A 23,155-nucleotide genomic window follows, 5' to 3' on the forward strand; every position below is an offset into this window, starting at 1 on the left:
AAACTTGGCCTGATGAACTACTTATACTTCCCACCAGCTGCTGAAGACAGAAGGTGATGCTTCCAACCAATCCCAGTGCAGGAGGTGTGATGCTATACATTAAGCCCAGCTCAGGATGTAAGGCATTCGCTAATTCTAGTCTAGGGCTTGATATTACCAGTCAGTTCCCGGTTGGGAGGGGGGCACTTTCCCTTTGCAGGAGTAGGACCTTCACCGGGTTTCAGACAGCATGACGTGACCTTTACTGAAATCCTGTGTAGGAGGCGGGACTTTACTAGCCAATCCCAGTGCAGGAGGCGGGACTCTACAAGCCAGTCCAGCACAGAAAATTGAACTTTACTAGCCAATCCCAGTGCAGGAAGTGGAAACGGACTAGTCAATCCTAGCAAAGGAGGCTGGACTCAACTGGTCAATCCCAATACGTTAGCCAGGACTGTGTTAGCCAGCACAGCACAGGAGCTCAACTTGCCAATCAGAACGCATGAGGCAGAACTATATGCAAATTTAGTGTCGGGGACGGGACATTATTCAGTCTCAGCACAGAAGATAACAGTGTAGGGGGCGGGACTTTACTGGTTAGTAACAGTGCAGGAGGTGGTACTTATCAATCACCGTGCAGAAGGCGGGACTTTACTCGTTAATAACGGTGCAGGAGGCGGGACTTTACAAATCAGTCACAGAAAAGCAATCAGGACTCAACTAGCCAGCTGTAGTGCAGGAGGCGGGACTCAGCTAGTCAATCACAGTGCATACAAGCCAAACCCAGTCCTACTTGAGTCCACCTCCTGATCTGTGATTGACCAGTAAAGTCCCACCTCCTGATCTGTGATTGACCAGTAAAATCCCACCTCCTGATCTGTGATTGACCAGTCCAGCATCATGCACTATGATTGACTAGTAAAGTTCCACCTCCTGATCTGTGATTGACCAGGTCAGTAACAGTGCAGGAGGTGAGACTCAGCTGGTCAATCACAGTGCCGGAGGCGGGAGTTTTACTAGTGGAATGCAGTGCAGCTGGGAGGACTTTACCAGTCAATCACAGAGCCGGAGGCGGGATTTTACAAGTAAGTCACAGTGCAGGTGGGGTATATTTAGTAATCACAGTGCAGGAGGCGGGGCTTTATTAGTCAATCACAGAGAAGATGGGGCTTTACTAGTCAATCACAGAGCAGGAGGCGGGGCTTTATTAGTCAATCACAGTGCAGGTGGAAGGACTCTCCTAGTCAATCACGGAGAAGGAGGCAGGACACAACAAGCCAATCCTAGCGCAGGAGGCAGACTGCACGAGCCAAGAAGCGGAGGAGACGAAACAACCAGCCAATCAAAGGAGACATGGGCGTGGCTTGTGGCAATGTGAGTGGGGAAAAAACAAACAAGGCGCGTGAACTCTTCATAGCAGCCGCGGCCGCGCCGGACAGAGCCCCGCGCTGTGGAGCCGGAGGAGCCGGAGGAGCGGTGGTGTGAGCTGGTGAAGTTGCAGTGTGGAGCGATTCTCCGCTGCGGGGGATGTTTTATGATTACTGACCGAACAGGAAACCAATGGAAGTTCGCGCTCAGCCGCTCCGCGCGCCGCACTTCTCCTTTCGTACCCGGTAAGCTGAGCTGAGCCCCGGTGTTCATTCTGCCTGTCTGTCTGTCTGTCTGTCTGTTTCCGCTGGTGGGTCTGCAAACTGAGCCGCGGTGCAGTGCAACGACTCTGCAACGCAAAGACTTCTGCACGTGTGATTCATTCCGCTCCTCTGAGAGAGAGAGAGAGAGAGACAGAGACACACACAGAGACAGAGAGAGAGAGAGAGAGACAGAGAGACAGACAGAGACAGAGAGAGAGAGACAGAGAGAGAGAGAGAGAGGCTGTGGTAGATCCTGAGCTGAACTTCCACATCTAAACAGTAGGATTTAGAATTTTTCAGTTTCTTCTGTTCATCAATGACCGTGTGTGTGTGTGTGTGTGTGTGTGTGTGTGTGTGTGTGAGAGAGAGAGAGAGAGAGAGCGCGCGCGCTTCTTGTTGCTCTGCTCAGCCTCACAGTGAGACTTGGTTGAAAGCAGCCTTTCTGCTGAGGGATCTGTTGAATGAGTGACTCTGTTAAAATCTGCGTTAGTTCAGCTCTTTTCTGCAGTTCAGGCACTCAGAGCAGCCGCGATCTTATCTTATCTCGCGCTGGAGGAACAACATCACAGAAACATGCAGCTAAACTTAACCAGAGATGAGGAGATGAGCCTAAACTGTGCTACGGAGCCCTGCTGGTGACATCCTGTTTACATAAAAATAATGCGTGGCCACAACTTAGTAAGGTGTGGGAAGGAGATGATTAAATTGAGGCCATGACTTAGTAAGGCATGGGAACAGCATAATTAAATTGAGGCCATGACTAATTCAGACGTGGGGACAAGATCCTAATTCATGGCCACAACTTGGTAAGGCATGGGAATGAGAATTAAATTGAGGCCATGACTTAGTAAGGCATGGGAACAACATAATTAAATTGAGACCACTTATTGAGATGTGGGGACGAGATCCTACTTCGTGGCCACAACTTACTAAGTTGCGTTATTTGTATTTGTGCAGGATGTCACCAGCAGGGCTCCATACCATCCTACAGTAAAGGTACTCTAAGTAAATAATGACTCAAGTTAAGATAAAAGTCCCGTTTCTTTTGCCTTCTGACTATAAACAGGTTTAAAAAGCAACTAAAGACGTTTATTTAGGTCGGCATTTGATTAGTAACAGCTGCTTTATCATATCTTAGATTTATTTATTTATGATTTATTTATTTATTGTTATTCTCATCTCTCTTATTTCTTAGTGGTTACTTCTGCTCTTTTGTTATTATTTTTACTGTTTAACTGTTTTATTATCCTGTGTTGTGAAGCTCTTTGAGCTGTATTTTACGTATGAAAGGTCCTCGAACCCCCCCAAAAAGAAATTCGGAAACTGATTGTGAGTTAAACGTTGATTCTTTTACTCATAAATAAACACTTCATGTCCAAAAGTTTGTAGACACCTGCTGATCCTGCGTCTCCCCTGAAATGAAGGGTGTTAATAGTGAGTTTGTGCTGCAGTAACAGCCTCTACTCTTCTGGAAAGGCTTTACACTAGATGTTGAACATTGCTGTGAGGATGTGATTGAGCATTAGTGAGTTGTTGATGTTGGATGGTCAGTTCTGGATCAGTAATCATCCCAAAGGTACTGGATGGAGCTCCATCACTCCAGAGAACACAGTTCCACTGCTCCACAGCCCAATGCTGGGGGGCTTTATACCCCTCTAGCCCATGCTTGACACTGGTCATGGTGACCTTAGGATCATGTGCAGCAGCTCCAGAGTGTCCCATTCTATTGGTCAGTGCTTTTCTATTGCGATTTTACAGCAGTCAGTCATTAGAGGGGCTGTCTGGATTAGTACTCTACACTTGTTTGCAGCAGTAGTGCAGAATCTCCTGCTTTCCTGGTACAGAATATATGTGAAAATGGAGGTTTTTGGACTGTATAATATCACAGCTAGTAACAGATACAGTAAACCTATGTTTACCTGATCAGATTCCATGTCAATTTTCTAAGTGAAAATAAGTTAACACACCCTCTACACACTTAAATATGGCATTTTTCTGCAAGTTATAGTGCACAGTTTTCACTCCATGTTTTATTTGCTGAGTTAAGTTGATATCCCAGCTTGTAGAACTGAACAATAATAAAAATAATAAAAATAATAATACATTTCGCTGCTTTTGGAAGAAAACCTCGTATCTCCATTTTTTGATGTTTTTCAGTTTTTGACATAATTTGAAAATTATTACTATTACTCTCCAGTTTGTGTGTAAATTTCATGATGAACAGACCAAAATGGCCCAAAATGACATGGAAAAAATTCTGCAACATGAGTTTTTGTTTAAGTCACTTTGGGCTGTTCATCATGAAATTTACACACATTGTAAAGAGCAACAGCTATTTTAACATTACGTCAAAAATGAAAAAAACATAAAAATGGAGATATGAGGTTTTCTTCCAATAACAGTGATATGCAAAAGTTTTGTTGATTTTTCTGTGAATTTTAGAACAGAGAACACTTAAATACAGCATATTTTCATATTTTACTGCAATATATATGGATAAGAGCATCTGCCAAATACCATAAATATATATGTGATGTGAGATAGACCGTAATTATGCAGAATATGTGCAGATGTGCAGATGTGTGTTCTCTGTAGAAGATGTTTTAACTTCACTTAGAAAATCAGCTAAACATGTGATTTGACCAGGGGTGCCCAAGCATTTGCATACATAAGTGAGAGTTGATTGAATTATTAAGAATGTCCACTTCTCAGCGTCATGCCTTTCTGACCCACTGCAGTTCTGGGATTGGATAGTGTCCGGTGCTCCCACATGTCGGATGCCATCCCGCTGTCGAATGCTCCCCGTTTGTCTGCTGTTCTGATGATTACTGTGGTTTCAGATACAATCATTTGTCTGGAGCTCTATTTAGCCTGCTGTTTAGCCTGCAGGTGGGCTTCAGACGCAGCTGCTGTGTGTTTGTGTTGTTGTCCTTCGGCAGCTCCTGTTGCCTCAGGGCTGAATACTAACCAGCCTGTTTCAGTGAATTTTGATTGTGGCTTTAAATTGGCATCTTCTCCGCTGACCTGTAGGAGCCTCTGCGTTCCTTTGTGGCTGCTTACCACCTGAAAAATCAACACTTTGTTTATGCTGTTCAGAAAGGTTCACCTGCATGTCACTCAGCCTCCTGATGATACTGTTGAAGCACAGACTCGGACTATTTAATCATAGACGTTGCTTCACCCACCGCACAACACACTGAGCTCTTCACATATTCTGACTAGCAGATCATCATGATGGGCTTCTCACAGTAATCACTGATGTTTATGGATGTAACTCTCATTTTCACTGCGATTCGCTCCTAACAGGCACTGGTTTTCACTGGAAACAGTGACTGGTTCTCACTGTTACTCTGAAAGGTCTAACAGCAGTGGTTTTTTTTTCTTTTCCCTAAAGTCAATAATTTATATTGAGAGTAAAATCACGTCCTCTGTTCATGTTGCTCTTGTGTTATTGTTTTGCTATCTGGCGATGCCCAGAGGAGGATAGGTTCCCCTTTTCAGTCCGTGTTCCTCTCGGTGTTCCTTCCTCTTGTTCTTAGAGAGTTTGTCCTGCCACTGTCACCCTTGGTGATGCTCACTGGGGCTCGCACCCGGAGAGCTGCTTTGAGACAACGCCTGTTGTAAAAAGCGCTATATGAATACATTTTGACTTGAATTGAAAGCTCTCGTCAAACTGCACGTGTTCAGCACCAATGTTCTGTACTAATGCGCCTGAATTAACCCATCATAATAACCAAGCTATTGAAATAATGATAATAATAATGCTTTCAATTTCATTTTGCTTTTACCTCGAGGAGACGTATATTACAGAGAGCAACAACAGCAAGATGGAAGTAAAGACAAAATACAGTTGATGCAAATATCTGAACATCTTTGGTCACAATTTGTTTTTTCTGCACATTTTAATTCATAATTACTATTGAAAAAAAACATAAAATATAAAATGTGCTATAACTTTTGCATGGACCACATTTTATGTTTTGTTTTATTCCCAATATGTTAAATATTGCACCCAAAGTTTTACACATGGGTCATTCTACAGAAACGTCCACTTTTCTATCTGTCCATAGGAGTCACTGGTGTTACTGATCCTCATTGGTGTTCCACATAATAAAGGAACACCAGAGACATTTTTAATGAACAATGCATTTTACAGAATAACTGCTACAGAGCATCAAACCACATGTGGTCAATCATGGAATATCCACTAAAATATGGAATTTAATCTGTTTGTATTCTATTTTTTCAGTTACCTCAGAATAAAGTCGGTCACACCAGTGACTTCAGCTAAAAGCTTCATATGAAATCATGAGCTAAATGAGAAAATCTCTGATAACTGAAAGACACAGTGGACTCACCATGAGCTTTTCTTCATAGATCCTCAGAAAACAGGTAAAAGGAAGTAAAAGGAGATTTTTTGTTATGCAGTAACACCAGTGACACGACTCCTGGGGACAGCTTTCATTATATTTTATAATATTAATGTGGCATTTGTTTTCTTTTTGTCATTTAAATCATATATTTCATAGTCATGTATAGATTATTTTAGTTAAAACTGCAGAAAAACATGTTTTTTTCTTCAAAACATGGCCTCAGCCTTCACACACAACTGTGAGGACGAGCTCTTCTGTGGTGCTTGGAATTCTATATAATTGATTTCAAGTCAAGTCAAATTTATTTGTATAGCACTTTTTACAACTGATGTTGTCACAAAGCAGCTTCACAGAAATCCATTAAAGACAAAGTTTTAACATGAACTGTAAATCCTCCAGGTGAGCGAGTCAGGAAAAACTCCCTCAGAGCTGAGGAAGAAACCTTGGGAGGAACCAAGGCTCACATGGGGGGACCCATCCTCCTCTGGTCAAACTACCTACAAAATTATTATACTACTAATATTAATGGTAGTAATAGTAATAATAGTTAGAATATTAAAATTATATTGCTAATTTGAGGCTCAAGAAGGTGCAATTGTTAAAACAACGTATTGTTTTATTTTAAAATATAAATAATTTGTAACCCTAACAAGTGTAATATATCTGTAAACACTAGGGACCCAAAAAATGGACGTTTCTGTAGACTGACCAACACAACTGTATATGTACATATTGTTGCTGTCATATGAAAACTTTGTAACCCTGTGTTTATATTTTTACTTCACTTGAAAACACAAGGTCTGCAAAACTGTGACAGCGTGCACCATTGAGAATAAGCATTCTATTAATAATAGTAATATTAACAATTATATTAATGAATAATAATTTGTAATATTAATATTAATAATCAATAATAAGGAAATGAGCTGGAGGAAGTTGCGGGGGACAGGGTTGTCTGGGATTCTCTGCTCTCATTATTGCTAACGCGACCATATCTGGATTAAGCGGTTAAAGATGATGAATGATGATGAATGAATAATCAATAATGCATTAATAGTAATATGACTCCACAGTTTAAGCATCAAGGTTTGCACTAACCAGCACAAATCACCTCAACACATTCACATCCCACTCCACAATCCCCCACATCCCAGCTCTGACCTCATTAGTGAGCTGTACATCATGGATACACTCATCATTTTGATTCATTGAAATTTTGTTCAGAATTTTATGAAAATATTGAAAATATTGTAAACCCAGTATCGTGAATTGAATCAAATCGTTACAGTCATAGAAAAAAAAACCTGCTCTTTACGTTGTGTGAGCATTTTGTGATGAATGGGCAAAATAGACATGATACAAAATGACTAAGAATACAATATTGTAATTCATTATTACTATTATTATTATTATTATTATTATTAAGCGCCATCAAGTGGTTTCTTTAAGCTTCTGGTTCATGATTCTCCTCACAATTAAACATTTTCTTTCATTGTTACTGAGCTGATTAGTTGGGTCACGTGTGTTGGGAAAACTCTGAAAGGTGGTGCTGGACAGTGGGCATCCAGGACCAGGGCTGAGAAACACTGCGCTAGGTTAAGGAGACTGTTTCGGACATGAGGCGTTTTTGCAGTGATTTATATACACTGTCAGAAATAAAGGTTCTGTGCAGGTACATATTTCATTCAATAAGGTAATAAAGGTGTAAATGTTCCCTCAAAGCTCCAACAGTGGTTTTAAGGTCTGATTGTAAACCTTAAATAAGTTTCTCCAGGTGAAAAGTTCGTATTTGTACCTTTTCATAACCGAATGTTTTAAACAGAACAGTAAAATAAAAGCCTGGAGACGAGACGGGGTGTGTGGAGTCAGTACAGCTTAGAACATATCATTTCAGTGGATTATGGTTCAGTTATGTTCCCTGACTGAAGGTACTGAGATGAAGCCTTGAGGGTTCCACCCCAGTGACAAGAGGGGAACTGACCCAGTGACAGTTTAGTACCTTTATTTCTGAGTGTATGAGAAATCCAGATTCTTTTAAAAACAAAAGAAAAAACTACTTCCCTACTCCAAAACACCCAGCGTGCAACACTAAGTTGCCTGATCAGGGATGTTTTTCTGCCCTGAAAGAATTCATGGAAATTCACAGGAAGAGTGAGTGAAAACTCCTAAATTAAGAACAGAAAGACTCCTGGCTGCTACAGAAAGTGCTCCTAAGCTATGATCTCTGCCAAAGGAGGTGTTAGATCTGTGAGATCTGACTTATTTGTGTGGCCAAACCTTTTCTCTGCATTTATTCGGAGTATATTTATGGCTGTCGCTGACAAAAATATCTAAATTTCCTCAGCAGTTTGAGATGCACTCAAAGTTGAACGTTTTCCGGTTCTAAACCAGAGGGACGTGGCTCTGAGCTCTACACTGTACAGTTATGTTATGAGTTTGGACTGAGTGGGTTTACAGTTTATCCAGGGAAAGGATAGTAAAGAAAATGGCCCTCGTCTGAAAATTCACATTTTATTCAAGGAAATAACATGGGACCCCATTCCACCCACCCACCCCCAATTCGATTTTGTTTCTCTCACTGGGGGTCCCACTCTTATGAGGAGCTCACAGACCCCTCCCCAAGTGCCGCTTCAGTTCAATTACTGCTTTTTACTGCAATTAAAATTCAGAAGTACAGCAGTAGGACGCTGAATGGAAACACAACATAAAACCCCGTAATAATTAACTACCGAAATCACACTAAGATAAAGAAGAGTTGAAAAGTTGTTCTACCCTGGTTTACAGTGTAGACGGCGTTTTGTTCACTGCCTGTATAAACCATGAGGCTGGACCTGTGTGGAGGCTCCAGCAATGATTTCCATTTAGTCACAGTTCATGGCTGATCACAGGCTGTGTTTGAGGTCCTTCTGTCATTATTGAAACCTCCACTGGAGAATTTGTCTTTCTTACTTCTATTAAATGCTCAGATTTTCCATTACCCGAGGAGTTCCAGTCGGCCGCTTGATCTTTGCAGCCGTCGGCTAATGAAAAGGGGAGAAGTCCAGTGGTCAATGTGATGCATGTTGGAGTCTCCTCAGCTTTTGGCCTCGGGTCATTAAACACCGATTGCTGCTACTGCCCGCTCTCGCATGTCTTGAGAAATAAGGCAGAGTTCTGTCTCGGCCAATAAGATCAAGATGTGTCCTGTTGGAACCAATAAGATCAAGACCAGTCCTGCTGGAACCAATAAGATCAAGCACATGGAGAGAGTCTTATTTCATTCTGAATTCATAAGTGATATTAATGTAGCCAGACATCTGTGCATTAATCAGGACTGTGGGAGTGGAGTCTGTTATGGCAGCGATCTAAACCGTTTGAATAAAACCAGCTGCATTCTTAAAGTCTCAGCGAACACAGTTTAAAATGGTAAATGACTCTAAAATTGGGTGTTACGTTAAACATGAAGCGACGTTTGTATTAAAAAAAAAAAACAATAAATATAATAAAACACACTTTAGAGCGTGTGTGTCAGGCTCCAGTCCTAGTGGGCCAAAACACTGCAGACCTCAACTCACTGCCTCATTAAACACACCTGATTTAGCTCATCAGCTAATTAGCAAGGCCCTGATCTCCACTGCACTTTGGCCCAGAGGGTCCCCAGTTTGACGTGCCTGGTTTAGAGGACTGTCTGTCTGAGAGCTGTCTGGGTGTGGCCTAATATTCAAATGACTGAGGGTGATTCAGTATCAGTCCAACACGCTGAACCTGCTACATCACTGAATAGAACTAAACGCAACAGTGTGAGCGAAATGGAGAAATTAGTGAAACGGCCTCTACACATCGTCGCTGTCCAAAAAAACCCATGTATCTCCATTTTTTGTCGATTTTTTTTTCTACATCATTTCAACACAGCAGCTGTTCTTCAAGTTGTGTGAAACTTTCATGATGAATGGACCAATAGAAAGGCTCTAAAATCACTCGGAATAAAATCTCTTTACATTAACTTACATTGAAACCTGAGAGGGTTGTTGCTTCTCCTGTAAAGTTACTATTTTGGAGATACTTGATTTTCTTTGGACAGAGACAATATGCAGATTGTGTTGTAGAGACCCTGCTGTGTCTACTCTCTAAAAACCTTGTCCATCTTTTATGTTGGGACGTCTCAGGGGTGGCGCTGCACCTCCAAGAGTAGCGGGGCAAAAGTAAAGAAATAAGCAGCTGGCTGAGCGACAAAATGAGTGCACTTCACTGGGTTTAAACTCAGACACGAACTTTTCTATCTAAGTCTCTGAAGAACATCAGGCTGTTTTCACACCCGGTTCTTTTCTGAAGTCCGAACCAGAGTTTGGGTTTTTGAGATATTGTATCTTTTTTATTCGGTTCAGTTGGTTTTACACTGTAGTGGCTGAAGTGGACCAGATCATAATAATAATAATAATAATAACTCTTACTTGATATCTGCTTCCTTATGATTGGTTTATTTCTCCTCAATTTTAGACGTATCCGATTCCACCCACTACTTAGGGCTCCCCTGATCACACTATACTACCAGCACTAGGAGAGTAAAGGATAGCACAGGCTTCCTCTGAGAGCTGTGAAGCACAACTTCATCTTTTTGAACTGCCGCTAATGCAGACATTGGACTGGCGAACACGCTTGGAGGAGAACACTGACCGCCAGTTCTGCTACGTCAGCTAACAGGCGCCTGCGGTGACTAGCATCATGCTAGGTGATGGGGGGAGACAAGGGACCATCCTACCCACCCAGAGAGAGCGAGGCCAATTGTGCTCTCTCGGACTCCCGGCTACGGACGGCTGTAGCATCACCAGGGATCGAACTCGCGATCTCCTGATGATAGGGCCAACGCTTAGATGGCTGCGGCACTCGGGAGCCCCACCAATTTGAATTTAACCAAGTCGCTGATGCTTGGCCAAAAGTACGCTCTGAGATCCATGTGCCAAAATCAAAAGCATTTCTTCGAATTAATTTTATTGCTCTGTTGTCATTAAGAGCAGCTCATGTTGCAGGAAAGAACTGAGCATTTGTGAAGAGTAAAATGTTAAAGGCAGATTATATAGCAGCGAAGTCAATCGGGGGTCACTGGAAGTGGACTGAGACCAATTTTTGCTGGACCATATTGTTAGAGAAATGGAGATCAGTCAATCAGAAAGTGGTGGGTCTTCGCCCCAGTACTTTGAAACGTGGTGGGCCAAATGCCTGCTCACCCCTGTGGTTTCGGCAGCTCTGGGACGCCTTAAAGAAGGTTCTTATTCACTTTACTGCTGGATGTGCATCCAGAGAACGCTGGCATGGCGGATAATATGTAGCGGAAGAGTAGACGAATGAAGAAACGGATGGACGGAGCTCAGTTATGCTTGCTAGATTAGCATTCGCTTGATGGTCAGCTTTCGCTCTGCTGGTTACTCCCACTTGAACACAGAGTGACTGTAGGGAAGCGTAGTTTTGTTAAAGCTGTGTGGGCTGGACGAAGCATATCAGCCTGTGATTGGTGAGGGCACTGTTTATGTTCTCCTGATGCAAGATAAGAGTGCCCAGGTTAGATCGAGGGTGTTGTTGGCAAAAGACCATTTAGTGGACGTTGGAAAGTCATTCACAGGACATACTTTGTACGTGTATATTAAATGCCCACTAGAGCAAGATTAACCTACTTAGAAAGAACACACAGCCTGAGGTGAGGATGGCCTGAGGATTTGAGGCCTTCAGAGACTGAGAGGTTCATTTTTGATTTATTTGAAAGTCAATAAATGAATTTGAACATGTGTATAACTGATGATCTTGCTCCCCAAAGGTGATTTTCCAGTGCAACATTATTTTGTTTCCTCTCGGTTTGCTTTTTGCCAACTTTCACAGGCGACACGAAGTCGTTTGAACGATGACTTTTGACTCGGCTGTCTCCTAGCAACCAGTACTTTTAGACAAATGTTAAAAGGTTTAGTTTGTCTTCTGTTTCGCCAACATCTGCTTCATCTCACGTTTCACTTGCTGAATGAGGAAGTGAGACTCTGTTCTCCTTTTGCTTTCCAGAAATGGAAAGTAGCCTATAGACGACTACTACTGCCACAGACCCCCCCAGCCTAAATATAGTGGAGCAGCCAAGATGGGTTTGGTATCTGAAGTGTTGGGCAAATTCAATATCAGGATCTTTTCCAGTTATATCACCATATTGCAGTATCAGGGGATTGCATTAATAAAATAAACTCATCCTTTAATCAGATCAATCAAATCAAATCACGTTTGTTGTTGTATCACATTTACACAGATGCAAAGCTCCCTTGTAGAACTTAGACAAAAATATATAAGAAAAAAATGTGTACACACACACACACACACACACACACACACATTGGACTCTAAATATATACACATATATACAATATATGCCAGTATTGCAACATGCCAATGTACAGTTTTTGTACATTCATATGGATTATGAAATAACACATTTCCATATTTGCAATTTGTGAGTCTGAGGTAAAGAAGATGCAGAGTACACAGGAGATGTACACACTCAATGCAACAGCTCCCTCATTCCTCCATCTGAGGTTCCTCTGGTTTGTCTGGGGTTCCCGCTGTTTTTCCGGAGGTGCGTTCTTTTAGCTTCTGCTCTGTTGTGTGGTACTGTAAGTGGTCTCTCCACAGTGGTTGGAGATCAGGCCGGCTAATCGCCGTTGTGTTCTGGTTCATTACTGTGTGCACGAAGGCCAAATTCCAGCTCTCTGCTCTGTTCCCCTAATTTGGGTTTTCAGTGGTCAGCAGCGTTCCCAGGAGGAGCGATCAGACCGGCCAGGGAAGAGGACTGTCTGCCTCCTTTCTGTCTCTGCTTTATCTATCAGCCCCTCCCCCTCGCTATGAGTTGTTAAGCAGGCCGGGCCACAGTGTCTCTCCAAGCCGGCATTCATAAAGTTATAATACACAGCTTTACAAAAGACTCTTAGGATGTTTTTCAACGTTTAAAGAGCCGATATCATGAAAAACTGCGTTTAATCAGAGTATGGACGAATTATTACAGTATCAAAGTTTACCGTTTGCACTATGTGTGGAAACTAAGCTGCAAAAACAGCTTATTTAGGATTAATTGTCTTTGTGATGTCACAAAAAACAACATATGCCCATCCATTCAGCCTGAAAGGACACTCTGAGCTGAAACTTTACCTGTTACTGCTGTGTCTGTTAGCCTCAGTGACTCTGTTAGCCTCAGTGACTCTGTTAGCCTCAATGACTCTGTTAGCCTCAGTGACTCTGTTAGAGCTTCGCTTCTTTACAGAGTAGCGGTGCATGTTATAGGATGTGCTGAGGTCAAACAGGGGTCACAGAACTCTCTCTCTCTCTCTCTCTCTCTCTCTCTCTCTCTCTCTCTCTCTCTCTCTCGCTCTCTCGCTCTCTGTTTGTCCGTCTGTCTCTGTATTCTCCCTCTCTCTTGTTCACTTTCTCTCTCCCTCTGTCTCTCTCTCTGTTTTTCTCTCTCTCTCTGTTTCTCTCTCTCTCTCTCTCTCTCTCTCTCTGTGTCTCTCTCGCTCTCTTGCTCTCTGTTTGTCTGTCTCCATTTTCTCCCTCTCTCTTGTTCACTTTCTTTCTCTCTCTCTCTCTCTTTTTTTCTCTCTCTCTCTCTCGCTCTCTTTTTCTGTCTGTCTCCGTTTTCTCCCTCTCTCTTGTTGACGTTCTCTCTCCGTTTTTCTTTATTTCTCTCTCTCTCTCTTTCTTTCTCTGTCTGTCTCATTTTTCTGTTTTTGTCTAATTTCTCTTTCTTTCTACTTCCTTTTCTCTTTCTCTCTCTCTCTTTCTGTCTCTCGCTCTGTTTTTCTGTCTATGTTTTGTTTTTATGTCTCACTGTCCCTCACTGTGTCTGTTTTTCTCTGTGTTTTTCTCTGTCTGTCTATCTCTCTATTTTTCTCTCTCTTTCTCCCTCTGTGTTTTTCTCTGTCTCTGTTTTTCTCTCTGTTTTCTCTCTTTCTCTCTCATGTTTTTCACCCTTTCTTTTTGTTTTTGTTTTGGTTTCTTTTTTGATGGATGCATTCTTTCGGTGGTCTGAGGTGTCCCTTCCCCAGTTTGGCTTTGAAACTTTTCATTTTGGTTTCAGTTTTTAAGTGTGTGTGGAAATAACACAACATTCTCCAAGCAGCGGTCAGCCTTCGTCCTCAGGACCTGCTCCATTTTGACCAGTGCTGGGAGGTTTTTAGCCACTTTAGGTTGACTGTGAATCAAAGCTTAACACTGACTCAAGGTGAACTCATTCCTTTACTTCCTAACTCTGAATGTCCTCTGACCACTGAGTGTTAATGCGTATAATCAAATATTCACCGTTTCTCTTTTACCCCAAACGGAGTTGCTTCTGCAGTGAGTCGTACAGTATAGTAAACCACATGATCAGTTCTGCTGGAGACACTGAGCAGCTCTGCATGGTGTGAGGCGAGCAAGTGATGACTGAGGCATATAGTTTTCACCCTGCTGACCGGTGGGGTCTGATCTTTTACATGTTAGCCTCAGTGTAAAACTGAAGAAGCAAACTTCAGGAACCAAAGTTGTCTTGGTGATGAACTACATTTAGACTCAAAGGGAAAACCGTGTAAAGAGATTTTTCACTGGACTGTTTCTGTGAGGTTTATAGTTTAATGTCTTTGTTGTGACCAAATGGGTCATAATATTTTATTGTGTAGTGTCTTCTTCTGTATTGATTACAGAAGAGAAGGAAGATGCCTTAAGCCACCACCAGGGGGAGCCACCTATGAAAAGGAGACGTCCAGGAGGAAGTGCGGGGCTTTGCTTCTGGCGTGGCTTCCGTTGCGTTCCCTGTTCCCTGATCAGTGATTTGAAAGAGCTTCTGCTATAGAGCTGTGTCTGTCTGAGAGCTTGAATGTTGGTGTTTGGCTTATTGGTGCTTTGTTGATGTTGGTGTTTGTTGAGATCATAAAGATATAGATCCTGTGTTGGAGCACTTTAATTGAAGTACACCGTAAACACTGAGCTAACGTGGCTGCCCAAACATAGCTCTTGTATATAATCTCTCTTATTGGGCAGAGGGGGGTATTTTTGTCATCTTTGTTTCTGCTGGTTTGCTTTAAGCCTTGGTGTAACTACACAACTTTTAAAGTCTTACTAGGAGACGCAGATAAACAAACACAAGCTGCTGCTGCTTTCTCTGTCGTTTGCACTGAAACAGTAAAGAAGCAGCAGGTAAAGATGTTTAAGTGGATCATGGATGTAAAAATGTGATCAGTTTGTATTTGTAGAGTTTTAAATGTACATAAACTTGATTTTGCCTTAAACTCAGCTCATTAAAAAGCTTCGCTCCACACATGAGAGACTTTTCACCATTTCTCTTTGTTTACTTGCTGTATTTTCTTCTTTCTCTCTCCATTTTCATTGGCTGTTGCAGGAATCTGTTCAGATTGAGTTGTTGATCAGTTTACAGTAGATTTCACTCAGAGTCGGGTCAAAAAATCTGGGTCTGCGCCCCTCAAACACGACTCGACTCTCCCTCCAACTGTCGACTCTGACTGACCCAAAATTCAGACTAGAGCCGACCAGCTCAGACTCAGACTGAGTATCGGGGCTAAAATCGGGGGGAAAGTCGTGTAGCGTAACCTCGGCTTAAGTTAGGAAGTTAGTTAGAATTTGTATTTGCTTTTCTTTTCTTTGTTAGGTAAATTAAATTTCCGTAAGTTAGATTTATTTGATATTTTTCCTTTTCCTCCCCTGCTGTTCCACTTAATGTCGTTCTTGAAGGAGAAAACTCGGCCTAAAGCCTTAAAAAAAAATAAATAAATAAATAAAAAATTGTTATTATTGCAAACCGGTCGTATGTGTGAGTTGGGGAACCGGGAGGACACGGAGGTCTCTTTTTTTTTTAATGTTGCGGCCCAACCTAGACCGGGTCGTAACAGTCTTCAGTTTTCACGAGAGACGCATGCATCATAAGTGCCACATGGGCGTGAACAGTAGTGCTAAACGTATGGCAGTAAAGTGTGAGGTTGTAAATTGGAGAAAAGCTTAAAAGCTTTTACTGTTTTAGTTTGTGTGTGTTTTAAACTGTTCTTTCAGGACAGTCTGACGCACTCAGTCAGTGCATTGTAGCTAACTAAGATTCTGTTGTCTAGCAATATTAATTAAACTGAATCAGTTTTATTGACACTGATATACTGATATAGACAATATATCACTGGATTAAAGGTGTTGTTATTTTTTATTGTGAGGATGATTGTTAAAGTATGATTACATAGAGTTTGACTGTATTGGACAGAGAGAGAGAGAGAGAGTAAGAGAGAGGGGATGTGAAGGAGAGAGCGAGGAAGAATGAGAGAAGGTGAGAAAGAATAATGAGAGAGATGGAGGGGGAAAAGAAAGATTGAGAGGGGCAGAATGAGAAGGAGTTGGAGGAGGAGAGAGAATGAAAGAGAAAAGGAGAGACAAAAAGATTTAGAGACAGAGAGAGAAATGATAGAACAGGAGAGAGAGACTGAGAGAAAAGAATAATGAGAGAGACGGGGAAAGATGAAGAAAGATGGGGCAAGAGAGAGAAAAAGAGAGATAGAGGAGGAAGGATGTGAAAGACAAAATGAGAGAGAGAGGGACAGTTAGAGATGGGCAGAGAGGAAGAAGAATTAGACCCAGTCCCTTTTCTTATTTTTACCCCTACCCCTTGTTTTCGAGTGTTGCCCCTTGGAACTGAGTTACAGGGTAGTGGTTGAAATCTTCCCTCTGAAATGGGACCCTCAAATAAAAAGAGCATCACTTCATTAACAGCTACCAGCGCTGCTCTGTAGGCGACCCTGCCAGTCTGCAGTGACAGCAGAGGAGGGTAAAGTTCAGCTCCTCACTGCTGGGCTTTAGTTACATTTAGGGACTCATATGATCTTCAAAGAGGGGGGCAATTATTTATTATCACCACCCCTAATTCTTCAGTGATATGAAGCTGAAGTCAGATATTCTCCAGATTCTTGTTCGAATTTTCCTGTTCCACCTTAAATGGTGCAGCAGTTCTGATGCCTGAGGAGCCAGAATGTAACTGCTGCACCATTTAAGGTGGAACAGGAGATTTCGCTACCGAGACATCAGAACTACTAGGGATTCTTTAACAGAGAAAATTCTCACATTTGTGGGTTTCTTTGGTCTTTTGTTCTCCATCTTGCCAGTTTTTCTTTTTATCTCATAACTCTCTGTTTGGAGTCTCTGAAAAGCCTCCGTTTGGGAGGGAATCGGGACCCCATACCCCTAGACGAGAACGCACTAAACGGAGGGCTGAGGGCTGAGTGGTAGGGGCGAGGGGTGAAATGGGATTGGGCCTTAGACAGAGGAAGAGTGTGGAAGAGAAAATGAGGGAGGGAGCGAGAGAGAGAATAATCGCAAAGAGAAACAGAGAGACGGCCGAAAAAAGAATAATGAGAGGAAGATGAGGAAAGATAAAGAAAGGCAGCGAGAGTGAGATGGGTGAAAGAAGAAGAATGAGAGAGAGAAAAGAAGATTGAGATAGACAGATAGAGACAGAAAGAATGAGAGAGAGAGCAGGAAGAATGAGATTATGAGAGAGAGAGAAGGATGGAAAGAAAGAGAGAGAGAGAGAAAGAGAGCAGGAAGAATGAGAGAAGGGGAGAGAGAGAAGGATGGAGAGAAAGAGAGAGCAGGAAGAAAGAGAAGGGGAGAGAGAGAGGAGGAAGAATGCGAGTAGGATGGAGAGGGGGAGAGAGAGAGGAAGAATGAGAGAAGGATGGAGAGAGAGGAGGAAGATTGAGAAATGGATGGAGAGAGAGAGAGAAAGAGAGCAGGAAGAATGAGAGAAGGATGGGGAGAGAGAGAGAGCAGGAAGAATGAGAGAAGGATGGAGAGGGAGAGAGAGAGAGAGAGAGAGAGAGAAAGAGAGCAGGAAGAATGAGAGAAGGATGGGGAGAGAGAGAGAGAGAGAGGAGGAAGAATGAGAGAAGGATGGGGAGAGAGAGAGAGAGAGAGAGAGCAGGACGAATGAGAAGGATGGAGAGGGAGAGAGAGAGAGAAAGAGCAGGAAAACTGAAAGAAGGATGGAGAGAGAGAGAGAGAGAGGTGCGTCTGTGTTGTTTTTCTGCAGCAGTGCTGTTGAGTTGCGTTCGTGTCTTAAATGATTTGCTGGAAATCAATCAGGGGCTGAACACTTTCTCACAGGAAGGTGTAAAAGATCCAGAGAGACGTTCTCCACACACACACACACACACACACACACATACACACACACACACATACACACACACACACACACACCTAAACACACACACACCTAAACACACACACCTAAACACACACACACCTAAACACACACACACACCTAAACACACACACACCTAAACACACACACACACACACACACACACACCTAAACACACACACACTCCTCCAAACCGATCTCTCAGTCTGTGAGCGGTGATGGGGAGTGAGGAGCCTCGCCCTGTTTTCTCATCCCGGGACGTTCGAGGCTGTTTATTTCCTCAGTTCTGCTCCAGGCTGTTCAGCTGTTCAGCTGTTCGGCTGTTCAGTGTATTTGTTTATGAAGGCAGAGGAAAGTCAGCATTATTACACTGGAAAACGAACGCAGCGCTCGTTCACTGGGATGGAGCGAGTCTCATTAATCTCAGCTAGAGAGAGAGAGAGAGAGAGAGAGAGGGGGGGGAAAGAGAGAGAGACAGAGAGAGAGAGAGAGAGAGAGAGAGAGAGAGCAGGGCTGATTCCAGCTATGAGCCGTATAAGCAGTTGCTTTGGGCCATCAATCCACGTTGAGAGGTATTGTTTGTATTATTGATTTTTTTACAGTGCTGGGCGAAATTCAGAGTGAACCCTTCATTCATTTAATTTCCAGTCGAATCTGACTTTAAGTACAAGTTGATTTTTGAGGAGATCCACTTTCATAAAGAAGAAGAAAGTCAAAGAAAAATAAATGAAACAGAGTTTCCAAAACTGAGTGCAAAACTGATTAAAAGCTACAGAGAAAATGTGGCTCCTAACAACTACCTGGAAGAGCTGGTCGACCCCAAAACTGCCCCCATCAGATAAACAGCACTTAAAACATGTCTGTGCTGATCAACTATATTTGGTTTAAGAGGGAAAAATATGTGTAAAGTACTATGTTTATTTTTTTTCCCAAAAGATTTCATTTAAATCCCCTCTAATAAGTGAATTCAGCTACTTTAAGGATCTTATACAGGCATTCATGCAGCATAATGTCCACAGAAAAGCACTGACCAATGGAAGGGGACACACTGGAGCAGCTGCACGTAAGGTCACCATGTCCAATGACAAGCATGTGCTAAAGGGGTCTAAAGTCCCCCAGCATTGGGCTGTGGAGCAGTGGAACTGTGTTCTTTGGAGTGATGGAGCTCCATCCAGTACCTTTGGGATGAGTTGGAATGACCCAGAACTGGCCATCCAACATCAGTACCTGACCTCACGAATGCTGAGGGGTTGGTCTAGACCCCTTAGTTCCAGGGAAGGGAAATCTTAAGGCTTCTGCAGACCAAGACTTTGTGGAACAGTTTGGGGAAGAACCTTTCCTGTTCCAGCATGACTGAGCCCCAGTGACCAAAGCAGCTCTATAAAGGCCTGACTGGGTGAGTCTGGTGTGGAAGAACTTGACTGACCCTCACAGAGCCCTGACACTCTTCTGGATGAATGGACACAAATTCCCACAGACTCTCCAACATCATGTAGAAAGATTCCCAGAAGAGTGGAAGCTGTTGTAGCTGCGAAGGAGGACCAACTCCAATCCCTATGGATTTAGAATGGGAGTCATAAAAGCTCCTGTAGGTGTAATGTGAAGGTGTCCCAATACTTTTGTCCACATAGTGTAGCTGCTTTATGGCCTCAGCAGTAAAGGGTTAAACTAACTCAGTAGAGATGTAGATAATCAAATAAATACTGAACTGGAAAGTTATTTTGTGCTGCTCTGTTAAGGGACAGTTAAACAGTCATTGGATTATCTGAGCTTGTACTGTGGTCAGTGTTTGATGAAGGTCTGTAAACAGTTGAATTCAGTGTCGACCGAGATTCACAGGTTAGTTGAAGGTTGTCTGAACTTTTTTAGCAGGACTTTGTCTTTGCTGGACTGTAGAAAGGCTTTTATCGCTCATGCTGGGGAATTTTACCGAGGAAGGTGGAGAATGGTGGCCATTTACAGATGCTGCCTGCCAATAGCCAGCTTCCGGGTCATTGGCTGGACTAATGATGCAGGCCCAAATCAACAGCAGGTTATTACACTCTCCATCCGAGGGGCAGGAGGGTGTGTGGGTGAGAGAGAGAAAGAGAGAGAATTGGTTTTTGTGCCTTTACTGGCAAGTTTGTTCTGAGTTCCCTGTTTCTACACTCTTTGTCCACTTTATCAGCTCCACTGACCGTATAGTTTCACTCTGTAGTTCTACAGTTTCAGACTGTAGTCCATCTGTTTCTCTGATACTTTGTTAGCCCCCTTTTACCCTGTTCTTCAGTGGTCAGGACCCCCATGGACCCTCACAGAGCAGGTACTATTTGGGTGGTGGGTCATTCTCAGCACGTGGTGACTGACGTGGTGGTGGTGTGTTAGTGTGTGTTGTGATGGTGCGAGTGGATCAGACACAACTTTTCTTAAAACAAAGAAAAGTTATGAGAAGTAAAATTACAAAGAAATGTTCACGATACTGGACTGCTTCTTGGTCACTTTTTTCAAATTTCAGCAAATCTGGACACTGGCCATTTTCAGGCTTGTGTTCAGACGACTCTCAGGTGGATTAGATCTACTCATCAGAGGCTTTTGTCGTTGTTAGTGAGTCATATTCATTTAAATATTTCAAAGATTCTACTTTTCACTCAGTTGTTGTAGCTGATGATATAATTTGTAATGAAAAAGTTCGTGTTAAATCAGAAAAGAATGCTAAATAGAAACATTGTCTGTAATGGTCTCAGACTTTTGGACCCCACTGTATACATCTAAAACATTTGCGATGGCAAAAGTAACACATTCACAAAATGCTTAAGCAATGAATGACGAAGTCCAGCAACATATTTTTTGAAATGGTTGCCCATAGTTTGACCCTTCAAACCAACTGCACTTCCAGGCTGAAGCCCAGCTGACTTTGATGGCTCTCATAATAATACCAGTGTTATTGCCAGCTACTGCCATACGATGAGTTTATCTCTAAAGTACATCGGGATTATTAACACCAGCACTTCTTAAACTCTGCAGTAAGCTCTTTTGGTTACTCAGTAATCTGCTGCAATATGTGACCATTTATTTATTTAATATTTTTTTTACTATTTTGCAGAAGGTACTCTTTTCAGGAATTAGCATTAAAGTCAAGATATCATTTTTGCTATCAAAAAAATTGTGATACCCGGCCTTTTTGTGTATTTTAATATAATGACAAACAAGAAAAGCCTTGCTCATGACAGGTTTTGTCTTTTTTACAATTGTTTTTACAGTGTCTCCCCTCTTTTAGCAGTGTGGTCTAATTTGCGCTCAGTCTGAGCAAATTTAGAGGACAATGTTAGTCTTTTGAACTGAACTGGTGTGAACTGGATAAATCCCTTAAACTCCCATAAGCTGCTGCTGTGTCCAGGCTTCTGTTTCTCACTGCTATAATTTAAGAATAGCTTAGTTTACTGAGTTATAAACATCACCATTTGATAAGCCTGAGTTTAAAGGGTTAACTGGATTGTCTTTTTCTTCTCTTCATTTTGTGCTGATTAAACTCTGGTTTACCCGTTTGATCAAAAGGGGCCGATGGCAGTGTGTGTGGGAAATGTCAGAGGTCAAACCCTCAGATGGGCCAAACATTTCAGAGCCAAGTGTCAGATTGCTGAACCTCCCGGAAATCACACTCTTCTCTCCTGGGGATGTTTTTATCACCCTTTCGTTCAAATGTCAAGGATGAGACATAAACATAAAACATAAGAAGGAACTTTCGGCCTCACTTTACTGAAGAAAGTTTCTGTAGGATTTAAGGCTGAATCCTGAAAACAACCAGCGTCTCTGCTCCTTAGTCATCATGTGAGGCAGTGATGCCTGCTTGACTCGTAAACTAAGTCTTTCCTTAGAATCGGCTTTCAGTAAACCTTTCAAAGTGATTCCAGCTGAATCCATCAATGTAATGTTTATGTCTGTAGTACAGACTGGAGAACTATAATAGTATTCAAATAGAACGGTTTCACAACTGAAGCCCTTAAAATTCCAGGCTCACTACATCCGAACGTGGCTTATTCAGTAACTACATGGAAAACAAAGCAAACTGGGTGGCTTCGGTTAGGAAGTGGGAAAGATGTTCACTCTAAGTCTAAGTCAGTCTCCAGTCTCAGAGGGCTGAGTCCAGTCTTGTGTCACTAAGCTGTGAGTCTTCAGTCTCTAGAGTGCGAGTCCAAGTAGAGCTTTGAGTGTCTGAGTTGTGAGTCCAAGTCGAATCTCTGGGACTGAGAGTCTTGAGTCTCTGAGGTGCGAGTCTGAGTCTTGAGACTCCTTGATGTAAATCTGAATCACATCTCAAGTCCCTGAGGTTGGAGTCTAATTTAGTGCAGCCTTCTGTGATAACAGTATCTCAAAGGCCAAAATCATGATAATGTTCAACAATCAATTTATGTATTGTGTGTTTTTTTGTCAGCGTGTGCAGACTGTATTTTCCTAAACACAGTTTTGAATGTGTGATGTATGTTTAGTGTAAGATTTGATTTGATTGTTTCTGTACCTACATGTAATATGTAGTATGATTACTGTACGACACAATGATTTTTCTAATCTTTTCATTGTAAACTAATAAGCTCTTGCAGTCAAATTTCAAAATTCAAAAGTCAAAATTAATTATTTGTCAGCAGATCTTTTTTTTAAAAAAAAATACTGCTTGTTAATATTTGCTCCTTTTATTCTAGTTCCTGGTAGAACCACTTTTTGCCACACTAACAGCTTTAAGTCTGTGGGGATGACTTTCTACCAGCTTTGCGCATTGTTTGGAAGTGATTTCTGCCCAGTCTTCCTAAAAGATTTGCTCTGGTTGGTTGAATGATGCTTGCCATTGTACAGCATTCAGCTTTTTGTTGTTCAACCACTCCTGTGTTGCGTTGGCCTTGTGCTTGGGGATCGTTGTCCTGCTGAAAGATTTTTGCAGACTGAAGCAGGTAGTCTTGTAGTATCTCCCTGTATTTTGGACCATCCGTCCTTCAGTTTTAACAAGATGCCCAATCCCTGACGAGGAAAAT

The 23,155-nt window shown here is 42.2% G+C and overlaps 1 protein-coding gene across 1 annotated transcript in view; it reads left to right on the plus strand.

The window, feature by feature from the left end:
- The first annotated feature begins 1,464 nt into the window (after positions 1-1,464).
- Positions 1,465-23,155, plus strand: part of LOC118808973 (carbohydrate sulfotransferase 15-like) — a 102,595-nt gene continuing 80,904 nt past the window's right edge. The window contains exon 1 of the mRNA XM_036571855.1: positions 1,465-1,592. The gene's annotated coding sequence lies outside the window, so the exon portion shown is untranslated. The remainder of the gene's footprint in view (positions 1,593-23,155) is intronic.

The sequence above is a fragment of the Colossoma macropomum genome, unplaced genomic scaffold (assembly GCF_904425465.1).
Source record: "Colossoma macropomum unplaced genomic scaffold, Colossoma_macropomum, whole genome shotgun sequence".
Classification (NCBI taxonomy): Eukaryota; Metazoa; Chordata; class Actinopteri; order Characiformes; family Serrasalmidae; genus Colossoma; species Colossoma macropomum.